At 47.9% G+C, this 14,727-nt stretch overlaps 1 protein-coding gene across 1 annotated transcript in view; it reads right to left on the bottom strand.

Moving 5' to 3' along the window:
* Positions 1 to 5,058: 5,058 nt before the first annotated feature.
* Foxo3 (forkhead box O3) overlaps positions 5,059 to 14,727 on the bottom strand; it is a 99,567-nt gene continuing 89,898 nt past the window's right edge. The window contains exon 4 of the mRNA XM_051164497.1: positions 5,059 to 5,354. The gene's annotated coding sequence lies outside the window, so the exon portion shown is untranslated. The remainder of the gene's footprint in view (positions 5,355 to 14,727) is intronic.

The raw sequence follows: 14,727 nt of genomic DNA, 5'->3' as shown, positions 1-14,727 counted from the left end.
TTAGACAGAGGGAGAAAAACAGACTGAAGGTGGGACTGGTCCTGTCTTTTAAGACAGCTCATCCCAGGAGTCTGACTTGCAAGTCTTCTGCCTCCTTAAACCGAAATATGAACTATCCTGTATCTTGGGACCTTTAAACAATGGTGTTCCTGGGGTTGTTCTCTTAAGTTCAGTGATTTTTATCATGTGTATTAAAGATAGAACTGGTCCAGATGATGGATAGTCTTACAATGTTCTTTTCCTTCCAACAGCACTGACGAGGACAGGAGTGAGCATAGATGCAAAGTTAATGATGGCTCTGTTGCTGCCGGAAGCCCAGAGGTTGTGTTTGGTTTTCAGTGTGCAGGAGGACCCCAATGACGGCCAGCGGTTATTTGCTGAACTCTTCAAGGCCCGGCACGCACCCCATGAAAGCAGGGTTTGATTCCCGCCTTCCTACTTAGCAGCTCCCCAGGGGGCTTCGTGACAGCACACACCAAGCCCAGCTGTGAGCCAGCATGGACAACTGTGTAAGTGTGTTTTATTAATCTGTCTGTGGAGGTCAAGAGTGGGCTGGAGAAAAAAAAAATGTACTAGGTTCCTTTAGTTTAGATGTAATAGCCTTGCAGGTCTTTGCTTCTCCCAGGCTGGGAAGTGATCCCACAGGAAGGCTGCCACACAAACCCAACCATTCCTTTCCTGAGGGAACAGGATAGTGATGAGAGAGACTTGTGGGCGTGAGATAGAGTGTCATCAATGCTTTATTTACATGCGTCATCTCTTTTACAAACTAGATTATGGTTTTAAATGGAATACACAGGCAATATCTACAAACACCACGGGAAGTAAGCGTCTCCATTCCACTGGAAAGGGGCAGGTTCCCAAATCAAACTGGTTTTGATCCTTGAGAAGAAAGGCGGCAGGCTAATTCATGGCAACGTATGTTAGACAAGGTCCTCAGCGCTCAGAATGCAGCATCAGCCATCACTAATAGTGTTTGCTTTGAAAGGACAAGCTGTTTCAAACCGAATGACGAACTGCCTCTTAGGTGGTTGACTATGGCCACGAGTCACACTAAATTCTAGTTTGTGTGGGGTAGAAGCAAGAAATCAAAACAGATAAGCCATTTTTACAGATAATTGTATACAGTTTTTTTTCACTCATGCAACTTTTTTTTTCTTTAAAAAAAAAAAAAGTTAAACATGTGAAGCCCAAATGCACAAGACATTTTTCAATATTCACTAATTCCTCTGGTCTCCTTCACATCTGCTCACATTTCCAACGTACATAATGTGCTAGGACAAGTACACAAGAGAAGGCTGATTGCCAGACAATGAGATAATTTGAGAGAAATAAGTGACCAGACACACTTTTTTTTTTTTTTTAAAGCAGCCGCACAAGTGTTCCTGGAATGTGACAGAGGCCTTGTAATCATTCATTCAGGAAAGAAACATACAAATGAATAAAATTCAAAGAGAGAAGATTAAAAAAAAAATATGTCACCCATCGAATCTGTACGTTATACAGATTTAGTTCAAATATCACATACTCAGTTACTGGGGCATCTGCTTTTGACAAACCCGGTCCCACAAGGTGTGTCTCCCACCTCACGCCCTGCCCCCCTGCTGTTAGTGCTCCCAGAACTGCCTTCTTTGTACCCCTGTACCAGTGATTGCTTTTCTACAAAAGGTTTGCTTTTAATTAAAAAAAAAAAATGGAACATTACTGTGCCTAATCATAAGATGTCCCTCAAATACATCAAGAAAAAGAAAAAGCAGTCTCTGTCACCTTTCCTTTGTTTTTTAAAGAAAAGGTTTTGTTCCCCTGAAGTCCTGGGGACAGGTGGAAGGATTGCTTGCTTTCTGCTTTACGCTTGAAGCTCTTGTCCAAGAGACTCAAATGCTGCTTGCTCGGTCACTGGATGGAGCTCCTTAGGACAAGGCAATGCTGTCTGTCCCTATGAACTTTAACCTGTACGTGGGTTTGGACGTTGGCTGAAGTCACACCTGAGATGGGGTGTGCCTCTCCTGGGGAGTGTGAGCCACAGTGTCCTCTCCTCTGGCTGGGAAAGCAACACGCATGCCAACCAACCCCCAAACAATGTCTGCTTTGTGCTACACGTGTGCGCATGACCCTCCATTAACAGGAGAGGCAGGAAAACAATTCCTATGTGCTTCAGCAGTCATTATGTTGCAGAGGCGAACTCGAAGAACACGCCTCTGAGGTGTTCACAGTCAACAGGGTTTGCTGAACCCAGTCAGTCAGTCCTAGCGCTAGGACGAGGAAGGCTTGCAGTACACTCTTCTCTGTCTTTGGTACAAGTATCAGGTTCGAGAGCCTGAGGGAAACCACCGGAGCCCATGAGTGCGTTCGTCTTCAACATGAGGCACTCCGATTTCTATATTCCTGTCACAAGCGTACAGGGCTCCCTAAGAAGGCTCAATGCAGACTGCTTTCTCATCAGGATTCCATGGGCCGGCCCTTAGCCTGCTCAGATGTCTCAACAGAACATTTCGTTGTTAGGGACGTGATGGCATTGGGGATGCTACTTGGTGGCCGGTGACCGGTCTGCCCTGAAAGCAGGGTTCCCGTAGAAGGCACAGAGGGCCCAGGCCACACCTCTGCCGAGTCTGCCTGCCATAGAATTGGGCTTATTAAGGGGGCCTGGGCCCTCTGTATGAGGAATCCGAGGATGGGTGTGCAAAGGCCTGGGCAGGAGTCACTATTCAAATCTTGCCTGAACTTCTCCTGAGCCTGGCAGGCCTTAGCTCCCCACACATCTATGTGTAGAGTCTGTCTGTATTATTTTTAAAAGTAAAGTAAATCAAAGCATTTTGCCTCAGCTTTTACCCTGGCCCCACACTCTTCTGTCCCTGCTTCAGGTTATGATCTGTTTCTAGGACATTCTGTGAGACTTGGTGCCTGAAATCCAACAGACACTGGGAAAAAAAAAAAAACAGTGACATGTTCTGTCTGGAAGGAATTCAACATTTTAAAGCTAGTGAGTCCACTGGAGGGTCACTGTCCCCTCTGTTGAATCCTGTGAACTGCACAGCTGAGCAGCTATCTTGTGAAGTGGGTCTGCTCACTTCTTTAAACTCAGGAGAGAATTCTCAGGGCCCTCATGTTGGAAGCACTTTGGGGGGGGGGGCGGGTCTCCCTTGTACCTGAGCTCTCTCTGCTCCTTCAGCTGCCACCTCAATGCATTCCACCAAGGAAGCAGCACTCTGGGAAGCCAGAAAGCCAGCCGCCTTCTGACTGAAACGACACAGGCTGTGTGGCCAGCCGAGTACTGAGGAATCAGGGAGTGGCTAGTATCATCATAGAGGAATGAAGTTAGCGAAGTATGGCTCACTGAGAAGCAGACTGCGGGACTGCTATACACAGCTTCAAAATTAGACTTTAAAAATGAAGACTACAGACAGGTAGCAGTTTGGAAAAGGCAACGTGCTGCAGGGCCTTCTAGAACCACAACGGCACGACAGTGAGCAGAGGTTCTATAAAAGGCAGAGTGAAATCAACAGGGCCGTGTCGCTCAGACATGAGAACCCAATCGAGGCAAGAAAAGACACGTGACAAGACCAAATGGAACTCTCATTGTGCTAGGAGCTGTGATCGCCACCGCCCCCCCCCCCACCCTCGGAGTAGTTATAAAGCAAAGATGCACAAGGGGGCTGGTGGTGGGTGCAGGGAATCGGGTGGCACGCCTGTGTTGGTGTCCATGGCCACCGTGCAAGCAACAAACAGCGAGAACTCAAGCAGGGAAACTGTGCTGGGACATCAGCCCACATCCCCAACGCCATGCATAAAAGTCCCATTTCCGTACTGTACATGATAAAATATATTTATACACTTATATGCCTAATGCTTTTTATGCAAAGGAAAGTCTTCATATATGACTTTGGAGAATTGTGTATGTGCTGTGCTGGTCAGAGCACTGCCACACTACCACACTATTCTGTATGTACCAAAGGTGTCCCAACTACGCTGTCTATCAAAGGGAGTAACGAATACACTCACACTTTGCAGGTTAAACTGAAAGCACCCTATACAGCACCATAACTTTTTGAAAACAACACCAACAACGAAAAGAGATCCATAGAAGCGGAAAAAGTTAAAAAAAAAAAAAAAAAAGTTTAAATCATTTTATCTTGTATTTCCATGTATCACTTGCACAATTACAACCTAAGCGTCTATCTATATCACCTTGTACGCTATTGCCCCTCATACACTTCTAGAAAGATCGGCGTACACACCGGCAAGGTTGAAAACAATCAAAAGGTGCGTGTGCTTCAAAAGCAGCGACGCTGGACCTGCCTTAGTGCCGACATGGCCCTGCCTGCTTCACACACTCCTCACGGCACGCTTAGTGGCTCACCTGTAAATCCATGTCTTCTACGAAGCAGAACAGCACACATTTCTTTTCTTTTTTTTTTTTTTTTTTCCTTTTTTTCACCTTAAAACTACACCCATTAGTGGCATTTGGCAACAAGCAGCAGCTGAGCTGATGCTGTCCTAGTTCCTAAGAGCAGACTGACACTGTCCACTGCATCAGGCGAGGAGGATGACAGGTGACTACAAGCCCCGCTGACCAGGCGGCTGCAGAGGGGGCACTGGGGACCCCGTCGGCGGACCACTCCCTGACTCGGATCTGAAAACTGCTGGGTCAGATGCTGGCTCCATTCACTTTGCCTACATGTAGTTCAGTCCTGGACGGGTGCACGGGGCAAAGAGTTGTGCCGTTGTTCCGTTTTTAGAAAAGGATACATTTCTACCAAACAAAAGAAGAAAGAAAATCCCCCTTTAGTCTATGTAATGCGTTAAGCTTGCATGGCGGTCCACAGGCTCAGAAGCGTGTGGTGCTCAAAGCCACACTGGCAATGGGTACACCACCTCCCTTCTGCTTTTAAGTGTGCTAGGGGAAGGATGGTCAACGTTCTCAACAGAAAAATACTGCAAGTTACTGTGGGTAAAAAAAAAAAAAAAAAAAAAAAAAAAAAACACTCAGAAGGTCAAAGGAAAACAGACACAAAACGACACTTAGAACATCCCATAAACCATCATGATAGTAAAGCACTACAGAATCGCCAATGGGGCTCCCCCGGTGTGCTCTGGAGGAGAGTGGGTGGTGCTGACGGGTGCTGTCCTCGCTGGCAGGTCACTTGCAGATGAGTTAGATTTTGCATACGGTACAGAGTTCTGTTCCACGGGTAAGGGCTTCACCCAGGGCCAGGGCTGCTAACAGTCTCTGCTGGGTTAGGAAAATGGCGTGGGATTCACAAAGTTGTCAAGCTGTAAACGGTATCACTGTCCACTTGCTGAGAGCAGATTTGGCAAAGGGTTTTCTCCGTAGGTCTTCCTGTCAGTTTGAGGGTCTGAAAGAGAAAAGAAATCCAGAGATATTAAGGCCACTCGGAAAGCAACAAGGAAGGAAGCTGTGTGTGGTTGGGCGGTTGGGGGGTGCAGCAGGGGTGGGGGTGATGGCTGCGTTTTAACCCCCACCTGCTTATCTGACCTCACAGCCCAGTCGGTGCAATAATGCTGTTTCGCTAAGTATTTCAGGTCTGAAATCTAAGGACAGTGCAGAGAATAACTTTAGTTCTCAATACCGCATCTGGAAGCTAGAAAGCCCACAGGAGACGGGATCTTGCACTTTGGGATGATAATACATAAAGGTACAACTAGGGGTGCTTTCGGCGGGTCTTGCTAAATTAGGGTCAGCCAGGCTATGGATGGGGTTTTGGAGTGTAGCGTGCTGAAGACAGGCAAGCGGGTCACTCCAAGTCGACAGCGGTACTTCTGAGTTCCCCCCATCAGCACAGGTCTGAACTGGTCTGGCTCAGCAGCAAAGGGCTTACTGAGATTCTCCACCTTGGGAGGAGCCATCTTAGGAATTAGATTTTTATACTAAAATTTTCTGGATTAAACCACCACCACCACCACCACCACCACCACCTCCACCACATGACACGTATAAAACCAAACCATTTCCTACAGAGCATCTTGTTAACATCCTTATTCTGTCTCCATAGTCATCCATGCAGGTCTGCCCAGAGCACCTGAATCCAGGGAACCCCCTCCCCCTAGGGAGCCTACCCCCACGCCCCTGCAAAGTTAAGAGGATTAACACCGAAAAGTATACCCAGAGGGTCTGGTATACAAGCTCAGCAAGTAAGAGCGCTGGCTGCCCTTCAGGCGGACCCAGGCTTGCTTCCCAGCACCCACAAGGCAGCTCATAACGGTCTCTAACTCCAATCCCAGGGGATCTGAAGCCCTCTTCTGACACCCAGAGGCAACACCCATGTGATCCACTTACATACACATATATGCAAACACTCCTAACACATAAAAATAAATGAATCCTTAAAAAAAAAGTATACTCAGAGCATATGCAGATGAATCAACATGTCAGGCCTTAGGGACATTAAAATCTGTTGTCTGTGGAGACGCTGCTTGTTGTCCCATGCAGGAGAGCAGGCTAGGCATCAGAAGCAGCTCTGTAGGGTCAGTGGCAAAGGAGTCAACGTGACCGAGTAACAGAAACCAGTCTCCCTTAGAAGCTAAGACTACTCCTGTGACTTTAATCTTTTCTGAGACTGTCGGTGGGGCAGTCAGACCTCTGTGGGAACGAGTACCCTGGTCAAATTTATCTTGGTGACAGCTCTAGAGAGCAAAAGGAAGGTTGGTTTTTTTTTTTGTTTGTTTGTTTTTTGTTTTTTGTTTTTAATTGGAGGCAAAGATTATAATAAATGAGGGAAAGGCGGCTCCTCTTTCTGTAGACCCTTAGTCTGGCTGAGGATTTTCCTGGTAGTATTCTGTTTTGTAAACCCACTAGGCAATTTTATTTTGGCCGATAACTTTGAGGGAGAAGCCCCCAGACCTCATTATCTTGGCCTGGGAGAGAGGACATTCACTCACTATTCTGTCTTCTTCATGGGTTCCTGAACGCATAATCCAATACTGGCTCACAGATGTGGTCCTTCGGGAGGGACTCGGCTTCTCCCCTTCACAGTGAGAGCTGGTAAGTCTAACATGACTATGCCACTAACCCCAGGGGACTAAGTTCCCCAAGTCCCAATCCTGACTTTCTGTGAGTGCCTAGGGAGAAGTGGCAAGGTATTACCTAATCCAGACCCCTCCTCCCTGATTCCCTTTGGTGTTAATTATTCTTTTGAACTAGTGCATGATGGGAAGATGACACACTTCACTCCCCAAGAACAGAGGCTGAATACGGCCCGCTTTGATGCTGGGGCTGGAGCAAACTGGGAGGGAAGCATCCAGAGTGCAGCTAGTTAGGACTGACCATGGGCCCTGAAATTGGGACAGGAGCCCCACAGCAGCAGTCCAAAGCCACACCCACAGCAACCCCCCAGGCCACCATACCCCCACTTCCTCAGCAAAGGCTGAGCATCTTCTGGGAATGCCATCATAATGAAGAGGCACTAATCCCGCTCTTCCATTTCTGCAGAATGGGGTGGGGCCACCTGTGACACTATGTGCTGGAGTTCCCTCCAGGGTCTCAGGTGATGCTTCCTGGGAGGCCTATGCAGGAAGCTATGGGCTGAGGCAATAGGGCCAGAGACAGCTCCTGCAGAGGGCACATTTCACCCTGCAGGAAGGCCACGGCTTTGGTTAGTTTTTCTTTTCTGTGGTAGAAGGAAGTGTAGACAGGAACCAAGACACAAGCATCCTAAAAAGGTTGGTGTTGTCGAGGGACGCAGGTGAACAAAGGCCTCCTAAGAAGCCTCTTTGATGTCTCAGGAGCTCTGCAGCTCACTGTTGGCACCTCTCCATCATATGGAGGGAGCAAAGTGGCAGAACCAGCCACTGACTTGGGGTTTGGTGATGCTTGGATTAGTGTTTCAAGGGTTTTATGGGAGTTCACATTGATTTAGTTAGCTGTGAGGCTGTGTATGTGTTGATGCCCCTGTAGCTTAAAAAACAGACAGAAAAGGAAGCAGACAGCTGACAAACTTTACAGCTGTGCCTTTGCAGCTACTAAGCAATATACCAATTAACAATACAAAGTGGGAAAGGTTGGAAGGAGGCAGAATCAACAGCCAAACTCTGCCAAACCGGGTAAGCAAGTCCTTAATAGTTCCTGCTTTGCAAATACGCCGGCCAGATATAGTGGGCCAGAAAGCTGAAGAAGATGCTCCAACGGTATAGTTTGGGTGGCTGTCTAGGCAGCAAACTGTCTCTGTCATTTTCTCACTTTGGAAGCTGCTAACTTGTACTTCCTGTTTACTCAGGTAATTAATTTTATTCCTTCTCAAGTTTCTGATGCGGTTGAAGACCAGATAGTTTATTTTACAACTAAACTTAGTTGTTTAGGGGTTAAGATGTTTTTAGGTCTAGACAGATGGTTTTAGGTTAATAGAGGTGAGATATGATAGATATTGATTTATATTCAGAATTGTAAAGTCACCAAGATAGGAAAGATGTTTTCTCTAAGGCTGCCAAATACAAACAGGCAAAACACTATGAATGTAACATTTATATAACTCCTGATTGTTTCATGGTCCTTCTTGCTATATGTAGTTTATTGTATGTATGTATAATAATGTAAATGAATATGTAAAAGTAAAAAAAAGAATAAAATTAAAAACAAAAACACACTCCTGTAACATTGGTGATTTCCATGAGGAGGAAGAAAAAGGCCCCCTCTCTCTTCGATAAGTTTGATATCAGGCTGCTGGATCAAGAAAGAAGTGGGGAGACCAAATAAATCATGAGGTACATTCTAAAAATGTCTGTGGATGCTGCCATCCGGTGGGAGGGCCTCCCTCTGTAATCCTGCCTAATTATCACCACCAAGTGACACGATGTTCTAAGAAGGGGAGATGCCTCCAAAATGACATCAAACATAACAACCCAACTGACATGAATTTGGACACACTGCTGCCTCAGAGTCCCCACTGCTGTCCCCCTCACAGCTTAGCTCAGCTGTGGAAAGCACGCATTTGTCAGCAGTGTTTTTATCTTCTCGGCAGAGAAGAAGTGAAGACCCCAATAGCTAATGTGACGTGAGAGCTGGGTGAGACTCATGCCCACAGATCCACGAAGGTCGGCGAACAACCATTTCTTGGCTAGAATTTCAATTGTCTGGAAGAATGCCTGCCTGGAACGCAAAGTTAAAGGGAAGCGCTACAATCTTCTTGCTTTGAAACAGAGACGATTTTAAACCAACCTGCAACCCCAAGGTCAAGGCGGAACCAAGTATGGAACACTCCGGAGAGACAAGGAAGGGGTCCTATTACTGACAGGGCAGCCCCTCGTGGAGTTCAGAGAACAGCTGTGGGTTTCAGAGTTTCAAAGTTTCAGCCGGAGCACAAAGCAAAGCAACGCCTACCTGTACCACTCTGAAAAAGGATCATCCCTGGCTGTCACTCCCAACAAAGCCATCAGAGCCGTGGCTGCTCGAGGGAAAACATCTTTGTGAGTCTTTTAAAAACTCTTATTTTTACTTTATGTACATTGGTGTTTTGTCTGCTTGTATGTCTGTGTAAGGGCATCAGAGTCCCTTGTGAGCTGCCATGTGGGTGCTGGGAAGTGAACCCTGGTCCTCTGGAAAAGCAGTAGTCACTGCTCTTAACCGCTGTGCCATCTCTGCAGCCTATGAGTTTTAAGTGAGGCAGCCATTTTTTTTCCCCCTTTAGAGACAGGTTCTCATGTAGCCCAGGCTGGCCTTGAACTTATCCTCCAGTCCCCTCCCACCTTACAACTTGTCACCGTACCCTACAGCTTCCTTTGAAACACTCCTGTGAAGTTCATCTCCAGAGGTAAACACTGTGCATCATATGGGGGGAAAAAAGCAAGGGAGACCTGAGAGCAGGTGATATCAGGGGCCTTGCCTATGCACACCCGGTCCTGAGCTCTGGATGGCTACACAATGTTGGCTAATGCTGTCAAGGAGCCGTGGTAGGCTCTGAAGACTTTGAGGGACAGACAGGCTAGGGGGTTCTAATTGCACGGACGGGCAGATTTCTATTTGGTGGAGAAGCCTCCCAGAAGGAAAGCTTGGACCTTCTGTGACTAACCTGTCTGGAGCAATGAGTGAGTTCTAAGAGAAGTCGAGCTCTCTCTCTGGCTAGACTGTTGAAAGGATGGACCCCGTGGAATTAGAATCTCTCGCACGAGAGGAAATGCCAGGAGCCCTTGAGGTAGGCCAGAGAGGAACTTACCTCCGAGAGAGAAACATCTACAACTGGCCAGGCCTTGCTGGGAGACTCGAGATGAGACAGTAGTGGGCACGGTCTACTCCTGGCTGGGTGCTGAGCAGAGCATCTCATATTTTGTCACTATTTGAACCCTGGCTCCATTGTCAGGATCCCTGAAGGCAGACCTGGGCAAGTCCCCGGGCCCTCTGTCCCTCGACCCAATACGGCCACAATGAACAGCTCTCCTCTTTCACCTTCTCACTATTAATTTGTCTCCATTAGTTGGTTTATTGAGGACAGGTGGCTGAACCAGGCTGCGACCCCTATGATCTGGTGACACCTGAGCTCTTCCTCCCAGCTGAGTAGGCATGATGTCTACAACACTTGTGGGAACGCCGAGGGGGTGGGGGTGGGGTGGTTGGGGTTGGGGGTAGGCACTAACCTACACACACTACTTAAAGACAAAAAGTACAGCTCGTAGAAAACCAAGTGAGGCCGTGACACCCTGGACTGTGGTGCCCCATCTGCTCAGAATGCCGGCGCTTTTTGGGTGTCAGGGAAAGCCTCCAAGGCCTGGCTGAGAAGGCTGGAGACAGCATCCTCAAGAGCCCTTCACTTCCAAGACACTTTGACGCCTGGACTTGTCTGCCTGCCGTGCTGGCCAGCCTTTGTGCTGCGCTGACAAAATGCAAGGAAACTGAGAGAAGCAACAATATTTGAACTTCACAGCTGAGGGCCAAGAGCTGTGCCAAGAATTACTGATGGCTAAAGAACGCAGAGGACGGCCTGTCTCCACCTTGAACGACACAAGGACCTCTCACTGCAGGCAGGAGAGCAATCTGAAGCCTGCATGTGCTCTTGGTTCTTAGATGCTTCCGACTCATAGAATATGCAATGTTTGGGATTATATTCTTTTAATATACTTCTTGGCAAGTGTGGTGACAAGTGACATATGCCTTTAATCCCAGTACTAGGGAGACAGTGGAAGGCAGATCAGGTGAATTCAAGGCCAGCCTGGTCTACATAGCAAGTTCCAGGCCAACCAAGGGCTACATACATAGTGAGACCCTGTTTCAAACACAAACCAACCAGCCAACCAACAAAAAACCCCAAACCAACCAACCAACCAAAATAACCACTTTTGGGGGTGGGGGGTGAGTTGGGTAAAGCTCCTCTGCAGACTGGTAGTCAATTACCCTCAACTAAAATATCCCAAATTTTAACTGGCGAAGACCTGTGGGATGGAGTCCCACCGTCTTCCACACTCTCCACCCCAGTGTGCTGCGCATGGACCACACACTCGCCTGGGAGTCATCTCAGGCACGCTCGCCCAGCCTGCTGTCCTCCTATCCAGGTGACCTGCCAGGCGACCTTCGCTCTGCCTTCCCCAGGTGTTCTGTCTCTGTGTCACTGCTACGCCCTGCATCTGGCACTTAAGCCTGTAGGGCACAGAATGCCCACCCACACTTTGAGCTCCCAACACACTGAATTCCTTGAAAACAGGGCAAAGTCTTTACAAGGGTTCAAGCACTAGGGAAGCACCCACTACTTTAATAGCACTTTCTTAGACACAGTATCTGCTCTCAAGCAGCATAAATTCTTCTGAGTGAAATAAAATGCTCCAAAGTGGCCTGGGGAGCTTAAGGTTAAAAAAAAAAAAAAAAAAAAAAAAAAATCCTGTTTTTTTCAAGATGAAATTGAATGCAAGGCACATCTGAGCATTCGATGGAATCTCACCTCCCGCTGTTTCTGTACGCCCTACCTTATAGCGCCCTCAGATTCCACCACTCCCCAGTCTCAAGCTGCTGTCATTCATGATGAAGAGCCCCGCCATTTACAGATGAGAATAGGAGCCTTGAAGAAATGTTTACCTTTGCCGGATGTGACCCTGGGGTGAGGTGGGGTGAATTAGGACAGCATGCATGTTGAGGTGCTCTAGATCTCCTGAGGGTGGGCGGAGTGCAGACACCTGGGCACCCACCTGGGCACCCACCTGAGGGTCCCGTTCCCAGGCACGAAGATGGCTCTTTCTTCCCATTTCAGATATACAAAGGGTCTTGAGAGACTAACTTTTCCAACAACACAAAAATAAGTTCTTCGGATTCTAGAGTTCAAATTATACATCTACCTCTAAGGCAGGGCCAAGACTTGCAGGTGACACAGACGGTGGCCAAGAACCAACAGAGGAGGGAAACCAAGCCAAGAGGGAGCAGAAAGGAAGGAGCTGATGCCAGGTCTGAAGGAGACAACGGGTCTCCATACAGCTGGTAGCATCGCCAGGTGTGCTGGCTCCAATGGGGAGGCAAGCTTTGGGCTGATGTGTGGACCTCCTTGTCAGCCTAGCTCAGTGTCCACCTACACTGCACAGGGCAGCCTGAAGGGAATTCAACTGGCCCTGGCAAGGTCTGCTTTGGCTGAAGAACTCAGTGGCAGGCAGCATTTCAGTTGTACCCTCTAGCAGGTCCATCAGCACATTTTTGGTTTTTTGTGACTCTTTATGACTATTGGGTCTTGTATGGCTTTCTGATCATTTATGAACATAAAAATGATTGACAGATGTTCTAGCGAGCCCCAGGGCCATGTTTACAATGGGAAGGCCCAGTAGAAAGAGTGAGGGTTTGACTTTGAACCTAAGTCTAAGAATGCCTCTGGCTGGGGTCTCCTTGGCTTTTGCACTTCTCCAAGGAACCAAATCAAACGCTCCGCAGACATATAAATACTTAGCTGAAAAAAGAAAAGAAAATGTATGGCCTGGACGGCTCTCCCGAGAGAGGAAGACGGTGGAGGAATTGGCATAGGAGAAAAAGGCAGGAGGGAAAGAGGGGACATAGTGGCTCACAAACCTTCAATCAAATCAAGACTGACAATTAGAGCCTGTCCTCCAGAAACACTGGAATTACCCTGAGATGTCATGACCAAGGACTCTTGTCCTTCAGCGAATGAACACCGTGGGTTTAAAAGGCCAGTAAGCAAAGAAAATCTAGAACTGTAGAATAATCAAGTACGGTCTCCATCGCTTGCTGAGAGAAAAGGGAACAAAAGCAGACCAGACCCTTGCAGCCCAGTTCTCTCTGACCTCACTGAGTGGTGCTCCAGGCCTGGCCCGCTGCTTAGTACCACAGCAGCGCCTGGGAGACAAGACAGCCTTGCCTCTCAGATGTTTAGCCAGCTGAGATTTGCCAGAGCCACAGCAAGTGACTACATTTCCTGGCCCTCTAAACCATGTTGTGCCCAACAAGGTAACCACCAGCGTTTAGAGGCTGCACCCCTGTGACTATCTGCTTGTTGCCTATTTCTTTCTGCTTCCACGAAAGCCCAGGAGGCTGGGAGTTGTTTCTTCATCTCCGAGCACTCAGAGACGCCTGGCAGGGATGGTGACATGGGAGACCCAGGTTCCTGAGAACAGTGGGATAGCTCAGGTGGAGGTTCTAGTCTCAACAAAGAAAGGCAAGACTTCTCCCATAGAGGCCTGACCCTGGCTCCAGTGAAGACCAACTAGGCCTAGGGCAAGGTAGGGCCTCTTGGGCCTAAAACCTCACCCGTCCATCTGTGACAGGAGTTCCCTCTGAAGGTAGACAACACCAGCCTCTGTCTAATGTGTAGCCCCAAAATGACAAGCAGGACTTTGAGGGCAAAGGCCCAGAAGGCAAAAGGTTCACCAAACACGCAGGAAAAGAAACTCAAACCAGATTTACTTGTCAAGGAAGGCAGCTGCCTTCTGCAAACTGTAAGACTGACTCAGTTGCTTCCTATAGTTGATATGAATTTATGGCATCACTTGAAATCTCAATAAACACCAAATAACTTCTTTAAGTAAGCGACAAAACATAGCACCCCACATTTAATGGTTCTTATAAAAGCTAGGTCTGTTAGGGCAGTATAAATGCTCACTCCACTATGTAAGTGAGCCTGAGAGATAAACGACAGGACTGGACGCCACAGAGCCATCAAAACAGCAGCCATGTGCGAAGGTCAGTCTCTCCGCCATATCGGAGGCCAATGCAACTCTAAGTGAGATGCACAGAGGGGTTTTAGCTTATAGCTCTGCCAGAGAGGAGCCTAGGGAGAAAGTGCTGAGTGAAGTGCTCATCACGTCCAATCTGGAACCGGCCTTAAAAGCCACACATGAACTGAAGGCAAGGTCCTGCTGGATCCTTAACAAGAAGCCAGTATGTACGTTCAGCCTGAACTGTGACCTATCTGCATGGGGCTCCTGAAGTAGCGGGGGGCCTTTATTTTTATGCTCATAGTGAAAATAGGTGGAAAATACTTAACAATGAAATTGTCGGCAGGGTTGATCAAGAAACTCCAGCATGCTGACCTCCCCACAGAAGGCACTCTTTACTACAGGGTAAAAGGCTACCACCACTGCTGCTTCCTTCCCATGCCGGCCCTGTGTCCCTCGAGGGACAGACCCAGTTTGATTCTCTTTCTCTCTCTCTCTCTCTCTCTCTCTCTCTCTCTCTCTCTCTCTCTCTCTCTCTCTCTCTCTCTCTCATACACACACACACACAGCTCCCATGCAAGTAGGTACTCAAACTTTACTCAATGAGTCCTGGCTGTTCGTGACCCCACTTGGGATTGGTCA

This window comes from Acomys russatus, chromosome 21, assembly GCF_903995435.1.
Source record: "Acomys russatus chromosome 21, mAcoRus1.1, whole genome shotgun sequence".
Classification (NCBI taxonomy): domain Eukaryota; kingdom Metazoa; phylum Chordata; class Mammalia; order Rodentia; family Muridae; genus Acomys; species Acomys russatus.
This window is presented reverse-complemented; position numbering and strand designations above follow the sequence as displayed.